This window comes from Pseudonaja textilis, chromosome 3 (assembly GCF_049901715.1).
Source record: "Pseudonaja textilis isolate UNSWEBS1 chromosome 3, rPseTex1.2, whole genome shotgun sequence".
In the NCBI taxonomy this organism is placed as follows: Eukaryota; Metazoa; Chordata; class Lepidosauria; order Squamata; family Elapidae; genus Pseudonaja; species Pseudonaja textilis.
In genome coordinates, this window is record NC_141992.1 from 175,550,717 (window position 1) to 175,573,709 (window position 22,993).

Here is a 22,993-nt window from a genome sequence, read left to right on the forward strand (position 1 = left end):
CTACCTCCAAATTAAATAAATTCAAGGGTGGTACCCTAAGAGTCAGTACCCCAGTACCCCAGGCTGAACTTGTAAAAGAAAGGATGAAAGAAAAATATGATTACATTCCAATATTTTCTCCTCATGAAGAAACTTGACAGTCTAAAAAGCCACTTAAAGACTTCTACCAGTCGGGGGGTAAAAGATGACTGAACAGCTGCTTGATATTGCTCTAGGTCCATCTAATATTGATTAACATCAGTTTATTTATACACCAATATGGTTGACAGATAAAACAGTGATATCTGGCAATTGAAATCATACATAACTTTCCTAAAATCTGGCTGTGGAAAAATCGTTATAGCAAATTTTATTTTTATTTATTTATTTATTTATTTATTTATTTATTTTATTTTGATTTATTTTGATTTGTCAATCCCTTACAAGATAACAGGTATAAGTATATACATAGTTATGAATACATGAAATGGGTACATATAAGAAAAATAAAAGAAACAATAGGACAGGGATGGTAGGCACATTGGTGCGCTTATGCACGCCCCCTACAGACCTCTTAGGAAAGGGGTGAGGTCAATAGTAGACAGTCTAAGGTTAAAGATTTTGGGGTTTGGGGAAGAAACCACAGAGTCAGGTAGAGTATTCCAGACATTGACCACTCTGTTGCTGAAGTCGTATTTCCTGCAATCAAATTTGGTGCGATTAACCTTGAGTTTGTATCTATTGTGTGCTCTTGTATTGTTATGGTTGAAGCTGAAGTATTCATTGACAGGTAAGTCATTGCAATGTATGATTTTATATACCATACTTAGATTAGACTGAAGGCGGCATAATTCAAGGTTTTCTAGGTCTAGAATTTCGAGTCTGGTGGCATAAAGTATTCTACAACGAGTAGAGGAGTGGAGAACTCTTCTTGTGAAATATTTCTGGACTTCCTCAACTGTGTTAATATCAGATACGTAATGTGGGTTCCATACTGATGAGCTGTATTTGAGTATTGGTCTAGCAAATGTTTTGTATGCTCTAGTCAGTAGTGTGATATTACCAGAGAAAAAGCTACATACGATTAGGTTAACAACTCTTAATGCCTTTTTGGCTATGTAGTTACAGTGGGCTCTAGCACTTAGGTATAAAATACCCTCCTACTAAGAAGCTCACACTAAGTAGTTTACCCAAGGAGACACGTTCATTGGATTAGTTTATATTTGATGATTATATGCCTTATTGGAAAGTCTTAAATTCCCCCCCACCCCACCCCATGTTTACTAAAAGAATCTCTGAGGGAATATCTATCTGTCTGTCTGTCTGTCTATTTATTTATTTATTTTTTCTGGTTGTAAACATTCTGCCTCTCACTGATGCAACAGCCTTCTGCCAGCTATTTCAGTGTAGTAGGAAGGGTTCCTTGTTTCAAATTAGTGCTCCTTTATGACTACTTATATGGGAAGTCCAGTATTACAGTACAGCTAATGCAAGGGAGGAATTCTGTTGATGAAAGCAGCAGAAAGCAAGATCTTGTGTAGCTCCAAGGGAATCCTGTGGGTTAAAATAGCAGGAGGATATTATTTCTGGGATGCATGAAAATAGGGCTTAATAACCTGGAATGCTCAAAAATGGTGCTCAGCTACCACTCTCAAAATCCCTCATCACCGGTCATGAAGCTTGAGATTACTGAGAATTGCAACTGAACAACAGATTAGGTTTTGTCAGTTTGGTCTTGTGGTTAAGGCACCAGGCTAGAAACCAGGAGACCATGAGTTCTAGTCCCACCTTGGACATGAAAGCCAGTTGGGTGGAAAACCCCAACCCCCCCCCCCCACCCCAACCCCCCCCACCCCCCACTTTGAAAAAAAAAACAAAAAACAAAAAAAAAAAAACCCAAAAAAAAAACACAAAAAAAAAAAAAAAACCAACAAAACCACCACCACCCAAAAAAAAAATAACAAACAACAAACCAAACAACCAAAAAAAAAAAACCAACCCAAAAACACACAAAACCCAAAAAAAAACACAAAAACCCAAAACCAAACACACCCCCCCCCCCCCCCCCCCCCCCCCCCCCCCCCCCCCCCCCCCCCCCCCCCCCCCCCCCCCCCCCCCCCACTTCCTTCGTCCTTTTCTTCAAAACGCAGGAGCAACCCTTGTTGGTAAAAACGTCAAAACAACGGCAGAACCAGCGCCCGCCTTTTGTCGCTCACTCTCTCAGCCCAATTCACCACACAGGGTTTTTGTTGTGGGTAAAATAGGAAGAGGAAGGAATATTATGCATTTTCCCTGCCTTGAGTTATTTATATAAAAATAATAAAGGTGGGATAAAAATTAATAAATTAAAATAAATTAAAATAAACATGTCCTCTTTATAATCCTGCAATGCCGTGTCTAGGTGGCTAAGACCTATACTATGGTCGATCCCATTTGTTGTGGAATACATTTTTATTTATTTATTTATTTATTTTTGTCAATTGCTTACAAGATAATAGGTATAAATAAAAACATAGTTATGAATACATGGATACATATAAGAAAAATATAAAAAATATAAAAGAAACAATAGGACAGGGACAGTAAGCACGTTGCTGCGCTTATGCACGCCCCCTACAGACCTCTTAGGAAAGGGGTGAGGTCAATAGTAGATAGTCTAAGGTTAAAGTTTTTGGGGTTTGAGGAAGAAACCACAGAGTCAGGTAGAGTATTCCAGACATTGATCACTCTGTTGCTGAAGTCGTATTTGAAGTCGCAATCAAGTTTGGTGGATCTCTGTAGATTCATTTCTGTAGTATCAGAGATTCTAGACTCAGAAACTGTTCTAGACTCTTGCCAAGCTGGGAAGTTGAAAGGTTTGCTGCAATTTTTCTGTCTGATAGCAAAGTTGTATCCTCCAGACAGGAAATATAACCTTTCTTTGATGATTTGTCCAAATCTCACCTTGCCAGAGCTAAGGGTGAAGGCAAAAAAGCTCTTACTAGAATAAGCTGCCTTTTGTGCATGTTCATACGGCTTTCCTGATGTGCATTGATTTGTCAATAAAGAAATATATATGTCCGTGCTGTAATGGGACAACTCACCATGGCCAACTAACCATGGCCAATTTGCCATGGCCAACTCGTCATGGCTAGCTCACCACAGCCAACTCACCACAGCCAGCTTGCCACAGCCAATTCACCGTAGGACAACTCATCATGGCCAACTTGTTGCAGGACAACTTGCCATGGGACAATTCAATAATTTTATTTAATTTAATAACATAATTAAAGCATTATTTTAATTTTTGTCATTCACATTTTATTTTGTCCCTCCTTTTGCATCCTTTCTTTAATGATTCTATTCCACCATAATATCTTTGATATTATGTAACTTTTGTCCTGGGATGAGTTGGCCACAGTGAGTCGGCTGCGGCGAGTTGTACAAGAAGACCCCATATGTACATATTTTCTTGACGGGCTTTTTATTTTACTTTTTATTATTATATTCATTTTACATTATTTATAGAGCATTGCCTTTGGGGTGACTTCAAAATAGAAATGTTTCTCAAGTGAGGTTTTTTTTTTTTTCATACATTCAATCATCACCAGTTTCTTAGGCTCACGTGAACTCGCCTCGCCTATTTCCTCCACTAGAAAAAAAAGCTATACTATACGAAGACAAAAACCAACAATGACCCCAATTACAATCCAATTAAAATTAGTCACACACACTATATTATAATAACTGGGCTTACATAGCAATTAAATTGCTCCACAGATTGGGGTGAAAATAGAACTGAATTCAGGGTAATCATCTTATTTTCTCTTTTTGTAAAAACATAAAGACATACAGTACTGAGAAAGCCTTTCTAAGATGGTTTGGAGGTCTTGAGCATGCTGAGATCTATGTGATAGAAATAAAATATTCTTGACATCAAAGATGTATTTTCCTGCTTTGCAGACTTGACAATGCAGGAAAATGCACAATAACCAGCTCCCTAATTCCAACTGCAGTTCCAACTGAATTTTCACTTCCACTCTCTTTTTCCCATCCTCCAAATGTTTCTACTGCTTTTCTTAGTTCTGCTGTCATGAGAGTAAGATAGAACAGGTTACCAGCTTAATCTGTTTGTTTCCTTATGTATTTAACCATCTGTTTTAGAACAGATATAGTACTGACTTTATTGAACTGCTACTTAGAAGGAAATGGTAGATTAATTGATTAAAGCACGCTTAAATTGAGTACTTTCTAATGTGCACATTTTTTTTTATATTTTAGCTTAGTACTTGGAAAACCTTAGCGAGGAAGGCTTATCCCTGCATGGGCCACCATTAAGGAAAATATATAAAAGTCTTCTGGGGAATGACAGAATGCCATTTTTTATAGTGCAATAAGGTGTGATGAACCAGGGTATCTCAGAAATATAACAAAAACCAAAGCATAAATAAAAGTCCTTTAATGCCTTCAACTTGGCTTCATTGTCTAGTTGTTCACAGTGGAGGAGTAAACTATTTTCAAAATAACATTTCAAAGGAAAGAAACAGTTCAAATTCAGAGCAAAAACCAAAACCAAACCTCACTGAATAAAGTTCCACGACAGACCAGGATAGATAATTGCCAACTTCAGGAAGGTACAGGTACAGTCCGTTGGAAGAACACCAACCAAAATAAACCTTCTTTAGGAATAAAACACTAATTTGTCTCCAGCGTCTGTTAGCACGTAGGTCCAAATTCTTATGCAAATCTCACACTTGCAACCCATGAAGAGGATCATGTCCTCTCCTCCCGAGTAGACCATGTTTTTTCCTGATCCTCTCCTCCCTGTGTGCCCTAGGATGGATAGGGGATGGGTCCTCCTCTGACTGCTCAGCCAGCCTCTGCCCTTCCCCAGCCTCCTCCACCACCTCTGGAGCCACCCTTCCACTCCCTGTTGGCTGTTCCTCCTCTTCCTCAGAGTCAGTCTCCACCAGGGGCATGACATAAGGTTCCAGTTATATATATTGGAGATTATATTTGCAATATTTTGAAGTGGACAGACTTGATCACCCTGTGCTCATTCCTTGTTTATTTGAGCTTTTCTTCTTGATGAACAGCACAGCCTTGCTTATATATTCAAGGCAAAAATAGGGACGGTGAAAGTCCATGGAAATATGGAAAAAGGAAAGGAAATCAAAAGAAGACAACTTCAAACCTTCTTCTGTATAGTTATAAATATAAAATTCATTAACTTTCTGATCTAAAATTCAGTATTACACAGTATAGTTATAATAAACAATTCTAATCTTCAAACCCAAAATTAATATGGCTTTTCTTTTGATTTCCAGCATATTCTCCCACTCACATTATATTAATTTCAGGGGCACTTAGTCACACAGTCTTTAGCATATTTATCTTTCATATTCTTTTACAGTTTTACATATATTCTAAACTATAGTATTTCTTTTTATTGTACTTAAATGTTATTCTCTTAGTGTTGTATGTTAATCTAGCCATATTGGTATGCATGTATGTATTTATAAATCATATTTATATGGCCACCTATCTAAGGAACATGACTCTGGGCAATGTACAATAAAATCACAAAATTGAAATATTAAAACAGGATATTATTAAGAACGTTGAGGCTATTAAAAATAGCTGAAAGAACATTAAGTATGGTGAAGCCAACTCAATAGGTCATAATTCTCTTAAAGAGCTTAGCATTGTGTATGAACTGGACTACATGGTTCAACACATCTTGTGAATCCTTTGATGCTAATAACAAGATAATTAGCAATGGCAATAAAAATTGAGTGTTTTTAACCCTACATCACTCCCAGTATTAGTTACCTGCCTGGCTTGAAGGAGTATCTATTGGCAGCAAATACTGTGAAACTGTTGCATTGACTCTAATGGTGATTAAATTAATTCCCTTTTTGATCCAGTATAAATAGCTACACATGCCAAACAAACTTGGGGCAGGTAATAATTAAAGGCTTCAGTTTCATTTGCATTGAGATTTTTTTGTAGTGCATATAATTTTGGGGAGATATTTTGAATCTGGCTTTGCTGCAAACAATTAATCTCTTTTGTCTCTCTACTCATTTAAATCTTTATAGCTTAATAAGGTCTAATGGGACTTGTTAGGTTGGGATTTATTTGTTCTCTTTGTTGAAGAAAAACACTAATCCTAGGATAAAATGTGTGTGGCAAATAGCTAACCTACTTCATAATATTTAATGTAGGCATTAAAAGGGAACTGATAAAAAAAATGATCCATGGAGAAAGTATTGTATGCACCAAGTGGTTCTGACCAGTTCTGGAGAACTGGTAGCAGAAATTTTGAGTAGTTCAGAGAACTACTACCACCTCTGATTAGCCCCGCCCCCATCTATTCGCTACCTCCTGAGTCCCAGCTGATCGGCTGGGTCTTCTTTTGCTGCCCTCCATAGGAGAACAGAGCTGGAAAGCAGGTTAGTGGGATGGGGAGGGAATGGGGATTTTACAGTATCCTTCCCCTGCCACATCCACCAAGCCACACCCAAAGAAAAATTTATAAAAATTTTTGAATACCACCACTGTTTCTGACCTGATGTTTTCCAGATGTGCTGAACAGCAGTCCTTGTATCCAGCCAGCAATGGTCACTATGTCCTAATCAGCCAGGCCAGATATGGAAGTTGAAGTCTAACACATCTAAAGAGCACCAGATTGAATTAAAACTGCTTTGCTCAATCTAATACCCACCTGATGGATATCTCCACCTTGAACTACTTATTTATTTATATTCTGTCTTTATTGTTTTTATAAATAACTTAAGGCAGTGAACATACCTAACACTCCTTCCCCTTCCTATTTCCCATATCAACAAGCCTATGAGGTGAGTTGGACCGAGAAAGATTAACTGACCCCATGGTCACCCAACTGACTTTCATGCCTAAAGTGGGACTAGAATTTGCAGTCTCCTGGTTTTGAGCCTGATGCCATGAAATCTAGCCTGCTTGGTTAATTGTTACCTGGGGAATTTGGTGCTGGTAGCCTTGCATATCTCATGGACATCAACTTAAAGAAGGTTACCTTAAATTTCATTTAGAATAATGGCAGGAATGCAAGATACATTTCTTCTTCTTCAGGGTCACAGTTAACAGCCCAGTTGCAAATGTTCAGTGAAATCCAGGAAAATAATGTGGTGGGGAAAAATGCTACGTATGTAAATATGTATGTATATATTTGCGGAAATATTTGGCACATGTTTAGGAGGCAAGTTTCCAGGGTCCCATTCAGACAAAAAGCATGTTTCATTTTGGCGGTGTGCATTCCAATAATCCAGTTGTCCTGAGAGTTACCATTCAGAGCAATCATATAACTTGAATAAATATTTCTCATTTCTTTCCAGCACGTTATGTTTATGGTAATATTCTGCTTTAAACTGGACATATATTTCTCCTACTTATTATGCAAGCCCTCAAGGGCATCTTAGAGTCATGAATTAAAGTAGAAAGTCTAATTAGACCCTGTTTTGGAGGCTAAATATTACTTGGCTGTTGGTGAGAATGAGAGAGAGCAGTAGCTCTTCAACTTGTTTTGGCTGACTGTATTAAATCAGTGGCTATTTTACAAAGACAGCTGAAGCTAATGCCAACCATTTTTCAGTTAGCATCCCAATTTTTAAAAATCCCCTTTTGTAGCACAAAAATATCAAAAGAACAACTGGAGTGCAAATGTGCTATTTGTGCACATTTAACATTTTCCTCCCTTCATGCACAAATCTATTAATCTCCTATATTCATATCAAATAGTAAACTAATACTATATTGTGAGAAAAGTATGACTTTTCATTGACTATGATCTAAGGTCCTGCCGATGTTCGGACAACTGCTTCTGATTTGTCAGTTTTAACTAAAATATATTTCCATTGGTTTTATGTGTTTCTTTGCAACAGATGTCAGCTACAGCTAACACCACCAGCCAATAGGGCACTTGTCCAGTAGTTCTGTACAATATGAATGACACTCTAGAAGTCCGTAAGTACTTGATGGGATTGAAAATAGGCCAGCAGTCAACTACTGGATGAAAAAGAGAAAGATTAGAGAGCTAGAAACATAGGATGATGTGGAATCAATCTGTAAAACGGTATAGCTAAAAGCAGCAAGGGAAAGCAGGAACTGTATGAACTGAACTCAGTGCAAAAACCTATTCACATTGTTTGTTTCTGTTTTGTAAGTCACATGGCCTGTAGTATCAACTCATGATAGTCATTTTGAATTAGGTGGCCATAGAAATCAAAGGAGAGAGTCAGTTTGGCACAGTAGTTAAGGCACCAGGCTAAAAAAAAACAGAATACTGTCCTGCCTTAGGCATGAAGCCAGCTGGGTAACTTTGGGCCAGTCATACTCTCTCAGCCCTAGGGAGGAGGCAATGGCAAATCACTTCAGAAATGTTGCCTAGAAAACTACAGGGATTTGTCCAGGCAATCATCAGAAATCAAAATGGACTTGAAGGCACTAAATAAATAAATAAATTTAAAGCAAGAAAGCAAAGCAAAGCTTTCATCCTAGAGAAGGGTAGTTAAAGAACTCTAGGCTCCAAAGGAACAGAAGCCACTTCAAATGTCTTAACTTATCTCAGGATGCCACAAAGCACCATGTCTTGTATAACAACACGAAAACCAGGAAGGGTCTATCAATGAGAGGATAATTAGCTAAATGAAAGCATGGAATATTGCAACTAGCACCACAGAATGAAATGTTTGAACACTTCCTGCTTTCAAGATATGTAATCTTGGCTTTGGAGCTTCATACCGTCTTCAAAAATTGTATGTGCTGTTCTTCTGGAAGCCATTAATCCAACTGTTTAACAAAAGAGGAAGAGTAAATAACCGTCTACTTATTAGATATATAAAGTACATAAAATATAAAAAGAGAAAAGAAAACTGCCTTTTAAAAAGGTCTTTATGTATGTATCTATCTCAATAGTCATATTTTATAATTTTAAAGGCAAATGCCAATATTTTAAACACCCATATCCAGTATTTCTATTTTAGCTATATTAAAAAGGGTGACCGCCTTTGAATAAATCTGTCTTCAATTGTAAGAGTCTTCAAACTAGTATTGTTATGTGTATTTTTTGTAAAGTAATTTCCATACTTTTAAATTCCCCCCAGTTACAATTACAGCTACCAATTCAATTAAAAATGGTAATTTTCCATGTGACAGATGTGAAGAAGTATTAAATACACAACTCAATAATACGAACAATGCCTTTCTGTTTATATGAGGATTTACAAGGGTACAGATGACTTACAAGAATAAATATTTAATTGTATTTGTAATTGAATTTAAATGTAAATGAAATGGAACCAATTTTAGTTTTGACCTAGCATCTCTTATTCCTTGTTTTACAGTACAGTCCTTGCCACCACTATGGCCAGAAACATTTTCAAACTCTATCAGGAGGAAGTTTTTTAGTCTGTTGGATCAAGTGCTGAGCATAGTATAAGAACACGCCAAGTCCAGATAAAAGAGCTAAGAAATATAAGGAAAAATAGAGGCATTCATAGACATTATTGCCAGCATTTTACTATCCAAGATTACTTTCCAGAAGATGCTATTTGTTTCCATCTGAATCCACTAAGTTCTTTTTGTTTGCCCTTCTGAATATGAACCATAATTTTAAACAGCCTGGCATGAAAGCTATTAGAATGTTTTCAGCATTAATCCACCACTCTGGTGATACCATTTTCTCAGACCTGGCATACACAACACATTGTGTCTTCAGGGTTAGGTTTTAAAGTTGTTAAACAAAGGAAGACATGGCTTCCCCATCTGCATCTGAGATCTCAAAACAACTGTCTCCCATGACCGCTCATCTAATCTCTATCCCAAAGGTGCTTTTCAAAAAGCAACTGTCCTTTCTTGGTTTGTTTTTTCCCCTTTCTTTCTTTTTTTTCCTTTGAAAATGTTTCACTTCTCATCCAAGGAACTTCTTCAGTTCTGACAGAATGGTGGGGATTGGAAGGATTCACATAATCCTTCCATTCCCCATCATTCAATAAGAACTGAAGAAGCTTCTTGGGTGAGGAGAGAAATGTTTTCATGGAAAAAAAACCCAAGAAAGTCCAATTGCCTCTTGTAAACCATAGGACAACTTTTGGGACAACCATGACCTGGATAATGAAGAATCTCCCTAGAATCTCATCTTAACTTCTTTTCTTTCAGTGATCAGAATTCATACAATAGGGCCGTGATGGTAAATCTGTGACACACGTGCTGGAAGTGGCACACAGAGTCACTTCTGCCGGCACACGAGAGGTCGCCTGGAAGAGCCCCACTGCTCATGCATGTGCACCACCCACCCACCAGCTAATTGTCAGGTATCTGATGTGCATGTACAGGGTGCAGGAGTGCATGGGAGATGCACACACATGCACAAAGACACAGAGTGCACGGTGGTGTCTCTCGCGCATGCGCAGAGGTGTGCGCTGCATGTGGGGGGATCGCACACACATGCACAGATATGCATGGCGTGGGGGGGATTGCACACACACACACAGGGGGCATGAGGGGACTAGCACACATTGCCTTCTGGGTGCTGGCACGTGAGCAAGTGGGTGCAAGCATGCACGCAATTTTCAGCACAGGAGCCAAAAAAGGTTAGCCACCACTGCAATAGGGTCATAACTGCACGAAAATTAAAGACCAAAAGTAGATAAAAATAAACTATACAAACCTGTATTAGTCAAGGGTGGGATTCAAATTTTTTAACAATCGGTTCTGTGGGTGTGGCTTAGTTGGTGGGCGTGGCTTGGTGGTCATGTGACTGGGTGGACGTGGCTTGGTGGTCATGTTATTGGCTGAGCCTGGCCAACTCAATATCACTCACATCGAGGCACACATCTCCTTTCCTGACCTCCATGACTGTGGGGATGCTGCAATAGTCATAAGGGTGAAAAAAGATCATAAGTCACTTTTTTCAGTGCCATTGTAACTTTGAACGGTCACACCACACAAGCAAAGTACCAGCAAAGGAGGGGGAAAAAACTCCAGAGAAGTTCCTGAGACAGGAAGTCCAGTCCTGCCAAGAATGTAATAAGGGTTAATGGAGAGGCAGCTTCTATAAGCAATACCAGAATGTTTCCTTCCTGCCTTCCTTACAGGATTAGGCCAGTAATTTCTTCTAACAACTGGGTATCCAAACTGCTTAGAATGTTAACAACCGGTTCTAGCAAATAGGTGCGAACTGGTAGAAACCCAACCCTGGTCCTAGTCCAGGGAAAACCAATTTGTGGCATTCAAATAGTTGCCTGGTTATAATAATCAAGGAAATATAGGCGGTGTTGAAAGATTTCCTTATATCAAGGAAATATAGGCGGTGGTGGAAAGTCTAGTTCAACAAAACTGGAGTGCCACAGTTACTCAATTGATCCTAGACTATGACTGAATGATAACAATTGTATTTTGCCACATAAAACTGTAAGATAGGTCTATGAAGTATGAGAGGCACTAACCTAGTGTGTCATTTGGCACAAGAGTAACGTTTCTTAATATATTTGATTTCTCTTCTATTATGGAAGTCTATAAATCATTCTTGTTGATTAATTGCTGTGAAATGTTCCTTGTAGAAATATATATGTGGTGTGATTTATAATTCAGATTATTTCTTTTTTTTTTTTTTTGGCTGATTTTTATTTGACAGAATATCATAATCTCTCTTTGGCAGAATGTCATAATATTAGATCAACAATGTTCTAGCTATATCATTAAGAAATTTTCTGTATTGCCAGAGTAATTTGGAAATATTGCATCAAATGATAACAACCCTCCCCATTTTAACAATATTTAATCATAATACAGGAAGTATTTTGCTGAAGTTTCTAAATCTATTTTTGCCATGCTATGTATACACAGTTCTCTCTAATGCCATACATTGCTCTAAAATGCCACTATTATTAGAGAAGCATTGGAAACTATTTTACTCCTAATTCTAGAACAAGTTGATTTTTTACAAAGAATGTTGTATTATTAATATTTGTAGGAAGTTTTTTACTTCAGTTATATAGAGCATCCTATTACTTTTTTTTTGTTTCAAAATGACCCACATTAACTGAGCTAATCTGTAGTGTGTGACATGGAAATGTTACTCATGTACTTTTTCTTTAATTTTATTTTGAAAACTTTTTCAAACTTTTTAACTTTTCATACAAAATTTCTCTTCTAAGTTTCTTCAGCATAGTTCATCCAAATAATTTGTTTTGTTATATTTTAGTATGTCATATGAACCCAAGTGGGGTAAATGATAATTTTTGAATGTAAATTTTAATTTATTATGTTATCCTGAGGGTAGAAAACATAGACATTTAGCCCAATACATGAATTCTCTCTCTTCTTTCTTCCAAGTCCTTATTAAAATACTAGATTTGTCTCCCAAGACAAGGCATTGCATAATAAAGTTGGACAGTTTTACCTTCCAGTCATTTGCTGACTAGTTCCCAACAGAAGAAAAAAGAGATGCAAAATTTCTTCAACTTTTATAGAAATGTTCAGAAATCCTGGAGAGAAATCTAGACACATTAAGGGGACAATGAAAAATAGAATCATAGGAGCACGGTAAGGGTAGCGCATAGTAAATGCATGTAATCAATAATTTAACCTTCAGGATTTTCTAGATCGCTTAGGTACATAATTATATGCATATATAATGTCCACTGTGATCCTCAATATGCTACTGCTACTTGTAAAACTGGTACTATTGTTGTTACTGGATTAAATCTTTCTCTCCCTGGAAGCTCAGCTTCTCCAGAGCTTGGAGGTAGTATTAAGTCTGTAATACTTTAGATGCTCTGTAGTATTAAGTACAGTTTAGAGTACAGTGGTATACCTAGAACCGTGATGGTGAAACTATGGCACACGTGCTGGAAGTGGTCAGAGCCACTTCTGCTGGCACGCGAGCTGTTGCCCGGAACAGATCCACTGCATATGCGTGCATGCCTCCCGCCAGCCAGCTGATTATCGGGTATCTTCTGTGCATACGTGGGAGACGGGGCGCATGCGGGAGATGCGCACGCATGCGCAAAGACAGGTGGTGTGCGTGGGGGTCGCACATGCATTCGCAGAGATGCACGGTGCCTCATGCTTGCATGCGCAGGGGCGGGGGGGTCGCACACGCATTGCATTACAGGTGCAGGCACACATGCACACTTTCGGCACACGACAACGAAAAGGTTAGCCATGACTGGCCTAGAGTGACCCAGTTTGAACTTAATGAATCCATACGTTTACCCTTGAAGACTAAAAATAAATTCAGAACACAGCTGTCAGATTATTAATAGGAATAGGTGGGTAGATAAACAATGTACAATTAATTAAAAAGAAAAAGAAAACAAATATCAGGTGGTGTAATTCTGGGTTGTGTCAAATCTGGCATTACAACAGACTGTGCTACTTTCATGCTTTCCTAAATAAGAGAAATTGTTTTGGAAGATGGACTTTGCTCTTTTCTTTTTAAATGGATTTCATCACTTGGAAACCTGACAGCAATATTTACTGCTTTAAAAAAAAATCCCTCCAGAAACCCTATTCTGTCTTTTGATTCACTTGCTGAATATAAAGACAGAGAAGAATAACTCTACAAATTCTTCCATACAAAGTTTCTTTTATTGGATTTTATTAGGTATCCTCAAGGTGACTCACAGTTATGTTGAGATGCATCTAATGTCGAATTCTTTGCATAGTTGAAATCGTAGTGTAAAATGATAGTAATCTTTCTATTACATGCTGCAGCCCATGCTGTTTTTCTTGCTGATTCCCTTTTCCATTGGGCCAACTCCAACTTGGCCTGAGCTTTGGCCATTTCTGCCTGTAGTTTGGGCATTTCTGCCTTCTGCCGTGACACCTCCATTGTTATACGTAAATCTGCCTCTGCTACCGCAGCTTCGATTTGAGCTTCTACAGCTTGGTCGACGTAACTTGCTGCTTTCGAGGCCTTAGATGTATTGCTGTGACAGGAGGATGCTCTGGAAATCGTAGTGTAAAATGATAGTAATCTTTCTATTCCATATTTCATCCCATAGTAAAAGAGGCAGGGGGTAGAGATGCTACCATGAGGCTGTGTTCAGGCAAGAGTGAAGAAGCCTCCCCCAACCCACCAAAGGTAAACTCAGTGACCAATCAGGGTTATAGATGTGGCCACATGACATGAACTACATTTCCCAGGATACCTTAACTTCATTTGCCATGATGCATTCTTAAGGGAATGCATCATGGTAAATGTAGTTAAGGTATCCTGGGAAAGGTATCCTGGGGATGGATAGCTCTCAATTCCTAACTAACTAATCCAAATCCCATTAACTCTAAACTGTCTGGACAGCACAAACCCAGGGTCAAAACAGAAAGGAAAATACCAACTCCATAAAGATACTTGCTCTGGACCTTGCCTATTTCTCTTGCTCTCCTATCCATAATCTTCTCCCATGGTGTTCCATGGAACCTCCATCCTCTAAACCAGAGGTAGGGAATGGTGGCCCTTTTATGGGCCTTAACTCCCAGAATTCCTGAGCCAGCATGGTGATGTCTACAACTGATGCCTACAACTATTATGCCTTCATTTTCTGTAGTACACTGAGTAACTCTCTTTCCTGTCTGCCCATCAATGGAAATGCATGAATAGGGTCACCTTTCACACATTAAGCTGTATGCGCAGGAAGCAGTAGTTGCCTTTAGCATTAGTTCATACAGGCATGAAATCTAATTCATCAGATGAATTAAAGACCTAATAATAAAGAAGGAAGGAAGCATGCCTGGTTTCACTGAACAAATAGCATGGATGTGACCTTCACTGCCTTCAGGAGATTAAACGATGCATCTATACATAATATATATTCCACTTTCTCCAATGAAGTGGGAGTTCAGCAATATTATTTCCTTTTGCCAAGTCAGCTAAACTAAATATTCTGTTTAAACAAGAATGGTTTTTAAAAATAATTTCAGCATTTTATATGTGGGAGGTGAAGTTGTGGTTCAAAATAGAAGCACATTATTTACTTTTCCGATTAGGCTAAGGAGTTTTTCTTTGAAACTGCTTACCAAATCTAAATTAAGTAATATGAGTATGATCTGGAGATAGATTCTCACTGAGATATAGGAGGACGAGGAGAAGGAGGTAAAGATGGACAATGCTTGTTATGAAGTAAGAAAAAAACCATCAGCAGGAATATACAGTGTATTGCTCAGGTAAGGAAATTTATGCCCAAAACCTTAGGGAAGTTTCTCCCCTAAATAAAAATAAAGATTTTCTATGAAACCTTGCACGTGCATTAAACATCTGTGTCATAATACCTATTGACAGAGGAGGTGGAGTGGTATTAAATATTGTGGTCTACCCTGCAGATGGCTGTAGACAAATAAAGAATGAAAAAGCATACCTGTCTTTGGTCCAAGGCCTGTGGTTAATCTATTGTATTCTGGGGAAAGGCTGCTTTATTTTGCGTTCTTTTCAGATTGTTTTATGGTAGGTTATCTGTGTGATACGTTTTATTCATTTTCATGATTTTATTTATTTATTTTTGTTTTGTACACCATCCAGTTGAATGGTTGTAATCAATTTTAATTAAAAATACATAAACTTGACAGTGCTGGAACTTTAGAACTTAATGTAGATTTAGTCAGAACCAAAACATTATTCATCAAACAATGATTTGAAACAACTCTGCTGATTTTCTTACCAATTGATTCCAGTGTTGTGAATGTTACTGAAAATCTGCAAAGCCAACATTCCAGGGTACCCCATTGTATCTTGACTTAAATTTGTAGCATGGAAGAAGAAACCTCTCATCCAGGGGTGGGGTTAAAGTTTTTTAACAACCGGTTCTGTGGACGTGGCTTAGTTGGTGGGTGTGGCTTGGTGGTCATGTTATTGGCTGGGCGTGGCCAACTCAATATCACTCACATTCAGGTATGCATCTCCTCGCCTGGCCTCTCATGACTGTGGGGATGCTGTAACAGTCATAAGTCTGAAAAATGGTCATGTCACCTTTTTCAGTGTCATTGTAACATTGAATGGTCACTCCACACAAGCAAAGTACCAGCAAAGGAGGGAAAAGAAACTCCAGAGAAGTTCCAGAGACAGGAAGTCTAGTCTTGCCAAGAATACTATAAGGGTTAACGGAGAGGCAGTTTCTGTAGGCAACACCAGAATGTTTCCTTCCTGCCTTCCTTAAAGGATTAGGCCAGTAATTTCTTCTAAAAATCGGTTCTCTAACTGCTTAGAATGTTAACAACCAGTTCTAGCGAATAGGTGCAAACTGGTAGAATCCCACCCCTGCTCCCCTCATATAACAAATATAATAAATATTGTTTTTATTTGGACTGCAATCACTTAAAATGAAATATAAATTTGAAAATGATATATACAGTAATTGAACAGTGCTTTTTCTGTTGGACATTGTATATTTCTACAGAAGCGTTTTGCAAAAGGATAGGACTAGAACTTTACAGTAAATTAATCTTTCAAAGCCAACAAAGCTGAATTCCATATGTATGTATGTATGTATGTATGTATGTATGTATGTATGTATGTATATAAAGTTGTAGCAACGTTTTGGCAGAATCTCATCTGCCATCATCAGGCTTCTGTATTGTGTCCATCTGGGACACAACAGACAGACACAGAAAGGTTGCCGGGCTGAGTATGGCAAGTCAAGAGGATCTGTTAAATTACAAAATAAACATGCAAGGTGTCAGGGTTCCAAATAATACACTCATAGCAAGCAAAACTCTGTGGCAGGTGGGTTCCTCAAAGAATAGTTTTATTTGGATATATCATATTGGCACAGATCTGGTGAAAACCAACTCTGAAGGTTCCAGCAGTTTTCACCTAATTAAAAGTTTTTCCCATTCCCCAAACAATCAGTCACATGGTCCAATCAAGGTGCCCTCCAGTTGCCGGGTAACATCACTCCTCTTCTCTCTGATCAGGTCTGAGAATGTCCTTGGTTCCCATGAGAAGTATTTTGTTTTGGCTACAAAACTGCAGCTATCTGTATTCCCTGCTCCCTATCCCTCAGCTCCAGCGTGGCAACACCGAAGCTTCAAAATGGCTTCGGTCAGGTCAGCTTCAGGGTTGACAAAAGGTTGCTATCCTCTTTTCCCATCCAGTTTACAAAGAAGGTTCCTATCAAAACCCACTGGTTCTACTTATACTGGGAATCCTACCTTTCCAAAATGAAAACATTATCTGTAGTTTGGTTATCAGAATCAAACACAACATATTTATCAGATGAGATCTGGTGAACTTTCAAAGCATTTTCAAAAAGACACATAATATCTACACAAATACTTGAAACCTCCCAATTAGCAAAAAGTCCACTAGGAGTTACCAGAGACAGCAACATATCTATTTTAACCTTGATCAAATAAACCAACTTGTACTCCTTTCTTTTATTTTTAAGAATCTTGAGCTTTAATCTAATCAGATTAGTCTGCGCTTTGTCCAGTATCTTACCTGGAAGATTTAAAACAGCCTGTCTCATTCAGAAAGTCTACCACACTCTCTACCCTTACCCCAAAATCACAAACCGGAGGAGAATCAGAAATTACCCAATATATTGAAATCAAGAGAATGCTTCTTCACTATTAGATGTTTCACATTTTTGTACCTGCCAACTATAAATATATCCATAAGAGATAGAAGCAATTAAAATATAGCAACATGACCGGAATATTTTCTTCCAGTCTTACTACATAGTTGAGATTACAATGTTGACAGACAGAAATGCAAGACCAGGAAACTGGAGGAAAACAGAATAGAGCCTAGTTAGATCTATCAAAAAATATGGGGGAAGGATTTCCAGGAATCTGCAATTCTGTGGAAAATACATGTACTTCCAGTTTGTCAGATTTTCCAAACTGATATGTAAATTGTCTATGTTGTGATTAGGACAGTTAAAGTTAGATTTCTGTCAGCTTGCTGGTTGGAAATTAACCATTTTGATTAGAGCCTACAGTATTTTTTTCCCACATATTTAGTGGTTCTGATTTGCCAATGATTAATCTCAGAATCTCTCCAAAATGTACAGAAACCTATCAGGCTTTTGATAACATTCTTCAAAGGAAAGTTATTAAGTTAAGAAATGTAGGACAATTCAAGTACAGTTTGCATAAAGTAATTTTTAGCTCCTTTCATCAAGACATTTTCTTCCTTCATAATATCCTTTTCACTGTTTTTATTTTTCTTTACCATTTTTAATGTGCCTATTTAAAAGTGATACTTGTACCAGAGACCCCTGCAAGAAATTTAATCTATGCCAAATATCTGTTAATAAAAGACCAAGAAGTGAAATGGCACAAAGCCAGTTTGAAATGTGTTTCCATATTATCAAGGATAGGAATACTCAGTGACCTGTCATAATATTAATTGCATGATCATAGTAAGAATATCCCAACTGCAGTTTATCTATTTTAATGACAAAAATAAAAATAAAACATAACCTATTTTCATTCTATCATCAAAGGGAAAATACTGCTTGAAGGGTTTTTAAGCATTTGAGATTTTACAACACCAGAAAAAGGTGTAGAGAAGGGGAAAAAAGATAATCACACTGTTGAGTAATTGTCCTTGAGCATTAGCGCCATGGGTGAAGAAAAATTAGAAGGAGGAAGGGAAGGGGGAAGAAGAGAAAGATGCTGGCATGATCTGGAAGAGTGGTTAGGGGCAAAATCCTTATCATCCAACAAAACTAAGTGATGAGCGATGGAATGATGAGCGATATTTCTGCAGTACAATACCTCAAAGCATTCTCTCTAAGGAATAAAGGAAGCCAAAAAGGAGAAAACTAGAAAGAGACTTGAGAAACAGATGTAGATAAAGAAAACTGTTGCATGAATAAAACTCCCTATAAGGTCTAGAGAGATTTATTGGTTAAACTACCTGTAAAAGAGATACTATAAAACAATCCTTTTAAAGTATTTCCACATAAAGTACATAGCTGAATACTGGAAATCCACTGTGGTAGGAGTCTGTAATGACTACCACTTTGGCTGTTTCAAAAGTAGACTTGACAACTTGATGGGGAATAATACCCATGATGGGTATTGATTAATGTTGGTACCAATGGCTCTATACTTCTCCCAGTTATTGGAAAGGAAAAGATCACACATTAATATCTTGCTCTTGATCTTTTCATAGGCTCCGATTAACCAACGGCAAGAGAAATCTACTGGATAAGGCACCTTTTTTACAGTCTTAAGTTTCATAAATATTTGATGTTTGCAAGTTCCACTAGTATTTCCTAATATATTTGAGAGACAGGAGGAAGAGCCACAGCCTAAAGTTGCAATACAAAGGACAGTGTCATGCCCCTGTCAGAGTCTGATTTAGAGGGGGAGGCCAAGCAGCTGATAGGGAGTGGGAGTGTGGCTCCGTTGGCAGTGGAAGAAACTGGGGAAGGGCAAAGGCCGGCTGGGCAGAGCAGGGGAGAGGGAATTCGGAGGAAGACCCAGGCCCACCTCCTCTTCATCCTAGGGCGCGCAGGGAGGAACGGAAAAGAGAGCGACATGGGTTGCATGGCTTACGGGGGAGGATAAGGCCCTAATTCCCTTCATTACCTGTAGCTGGGAACACAGTGTTTAAAAAGGGAGGCTGCGCTCAGCAAAGTTGTTGGGAGCAAATTGTGAATTATCTGGTATCGTCAAGGCTTTTCTGGGTTCCTGGCATTTTCCCAACTGTGTGTGTTTTGCTGGGCTTTCAAGTCTTCAATTCCTTCTCCTGCCCTGTCAAGTTAATTACTGCAGCTTGGTTTGTGTGGATTTTTATTTACAGTTTGTATATACTCTGTTTTTGGACTGAATTTCCTCCACTTCAAGACTGTTCTTGGGAGAGGTTTTTCTCCAGCCAAAGGTAACCTGGACACTGGGGCAAACTTGGAGGTATTAAAGGGACACTTCTTGCTTATTTGACTGTGTTGCCTTTGTGCCACGTCTTAGATCATCACAGACAGTCACTGACATTATTGAAAGGGATGGGGATGTGATTTAATTTAATTTAATTCCCAGTCTATTTATTTATTTTATTCAATTAATAAGACGCCAAAATGGAAGAGGATTGGATGAATCAAGGTGACATTAAAAAAATTGTATCAAATACATATTTAAAAAGGAAAACCAAACACCCCAACCAGAGGGGACCCAATAAAACCAAAACCCCATGCTAGGAAATGCCAAACTTTCCTCTGCCCCCAAATTAAAATATCCAATTAGTCAACAGGCTCATAGAATGCCCTGATCCATGCCCTGCCAGAAGAACCATGTTTTTTCAAGCTTTCCTAAACTATAGCCAAGCTGTGCAGAGTCAGGAGCTATAAACATCCATGGAGAGTCTCAGTCAACCAGTCATGGTTGTCTCAAAGATGTTTTTTCAAAAAGCAACCGAGCTTTTCTTTTTTCTTTCTTGAAGATATTTCACTTCTCATACATGAAGCATCCTCAGTTCAGACAGTCAGGAGGAATGCTATTGCAGAAGACAGGGGTGACAACAGAAAAAGTGTAACTCTGAGGTCCCATAATATGCCACTGTTAAACAATTTGAGCAACTGGGACATTTTTAAAATCTAAATATGTTACATCTACTTGAGGTTTACCATAACTGTTTTATGTTTTGTTACCAACATATGTTACACTGGAAATCAGTTGAAAATGTTTCCCTTGTACAATGATTTCCACTGAAATTTAACAGTCTAACAGAGCAAGCAGACAAAGTTTTGAAGAAGTCTACCACCAGGAAATTGATGGAGGAAAGTTTCAAGGGTCTCACACTCTAGTTCCCTGGATTTCAATTTCTCCTTTGAAAAAAGCATTTGGTGTCTGTCTTGAATTTCACCAGGTTATGTTGCCTCGTAGCCTGTGAAAAATTGGGTGTATTGATAGAAGCAATCTGGACATTGGAAAAATGCTTTTGCGTTATTGTAAAATTTCATCGGGGGATTGGGCTGCTGACCGACTATTTGAAAATTTTTTTTTCATATCTGAAGAAATATTAATGTAGCCATCGATTCACCAATCACAGGATCAAAGGAGAAAGGGCATGTAAAATTCTACAAACCTTATTCTGACCTGATTTTTAAAAATTGTTCTTGACTTGTTTTGCCAGGAGATAATGAAGAACATTATTAATGGACAAAAATAAATAAAAGCTGGAAATGTTGTAAGGTTTTCTTTATTTGTTTGTGACTTCTTTAAGTTGATTGAGCAAGGATTGGTTTTTAACAGATATTTCTTCTGCTCTTTCTATGCAAAAATCCAATGGCAATTCCATTAAGGTAAACTGTTTCCAGTTTATTGCAAGGTATTATGTAGTTATTCCTTTCCTTGCCTGTGGAATCACGCTTAATTCATTAATGTTTGACTATCAGTGGTTCAATAACAACTGGATTTGGGGTCAAATATCCTGGATTGTGAAGTTAATCTGAAGAGTACAAATGATTGGGGTAGCAGGAAATTCTTTCTGGGTTCCACAGTTGGACTGACAGGACATGCTGGTTGAAACCCATTGAAGCTAACACTGTTCTCACTGTTTCTGCTTTTTAAATATAGATTTTATAGACAGAGAACAGCTAGAGAAATATGAATGCAAGTTTTGTTTTCTGTTTTTAAAAAGTTACAGATGCTGATATTATTTTTCTTCTATTTTCAGAAACAAAATGGTATTTATGACCAAGTAAGACATATGATGTTGAGCTGCTACCCATTAACTCCCCCCCCCCCACCATGTTGCAAGAAGAAAATTATATTAATCACAGGATTTAAAATTTGTGGTATTACAGCCTGGCATTGGCATCAAGCCCCTGATTCCTTTGCCCTTCCTTTCTTTCCATTGCTAAAATGGGGAAAATAACATTTGGCTGTATTAGGAATTGTTCAGTACATGAAGTTGTACACATGGTTTGGATGTCAGATGTTATATAAATACAAAAAAGGCTACTATTAATATCCTACAAAAAAGGCATACTTCCTAGGTCCCACTAGATGAAAATCCTTAAGGACCAGGGCACATACACACACACACACACACACACACACACACACACAATCTGTTTGAAGATGCTCCACACTCTCTGACAGATACAATGGAAGTCTTTATCCTGACCTAATGAAAAAAAAAGGTGTTCAAGGTAGCTTACAATGAAATCAAGTTATACTTAAAATACTAAATCTCAGAAATTCAAAATCAATAAGAGTGTCAGCCCTTCCAGGTAAGCAAGACAGAATACATGACTAAATGAGCTAAATCTACTTCATGGTAAGGCTGCATTAATAGAATCTCACAAGTCTAAAGGTATAAACTTCCCACTGCTACTTTTAGCCACCTGATTTACTAGGGTGGGTCTTTCCCAAGTTTCTTTCTCTGATCATTCAGTAACTTCAGGCATCACCCTTTCTTGTATGATTGTCCCCTAGTCACAATCTCTGTTCTTCAGTTCCCAATTCTTTGTTCTTTTACAAAGATGGCATTGGAGGGTAGGTGAGAAACAGAATCCAATAGATTTAATAGCAAATCTGCATGGATATTACAACCCTTTCTGAATGATCGAATGACAACAGCTTTTCTTTGGCAAAACTTGGAGGCAGTTACCGCATGGTCTTATTTTCTTAAAATCTGGGTGGATTGCTCTGGGAAAATGTGTCTTTCTGATTATTGGGTCATATTTTATTTATGTTCATCCTGCCTTTATTATTTTTATAAATAACTCAAGGAAGCCAACATAGCTAATATTCCTTCCTCCTCCTATTTTCCCCACAATGACAACTCTGTGAGGGGGTTTGGCCTGAGAGAAAGTGGCTGGTCCAAAGTCACCCAACTGGCTTTAGTGTCAAGGGTGAGACTAGAACTCACAGTCTCTCAGTTATTAGACTGGTACCTTAACCACTGTACCCTATCAAATGTGACTACAGCTTCCATCATCCTTACTGACCATGTTATCTGAGGTCATCAAGAATGCTCAGACTTGTAGCTGAACATCTGAGAAGCAGTAATTTTTCTCCATCTGGGTTCTATTTTGATTTGTGT

At 38.1% G+C, this 22,993-nt stretch overlaps 1 long non-coding RNA gene across 1 annotated transcript in view; it reads right to left on the reverse strand.

The window, feature by feature from the left end:
• The window catches only part of LOC148126431 (uncharacterized), a 59,478-nt gene extending 36,485 nt beyond the window's left edge, over nucleotides 1-22,993 (reverse strand). The window contains exon 1 of the long non-coding RNA XR_015743264.1: nucleotides 22,899-22,993. This is a non-coding gene — a long non-coding RNA (uncharacterized LOC148126431). The remainder of the gene's footprint in view (nucleotides 1-22,898) is intronic.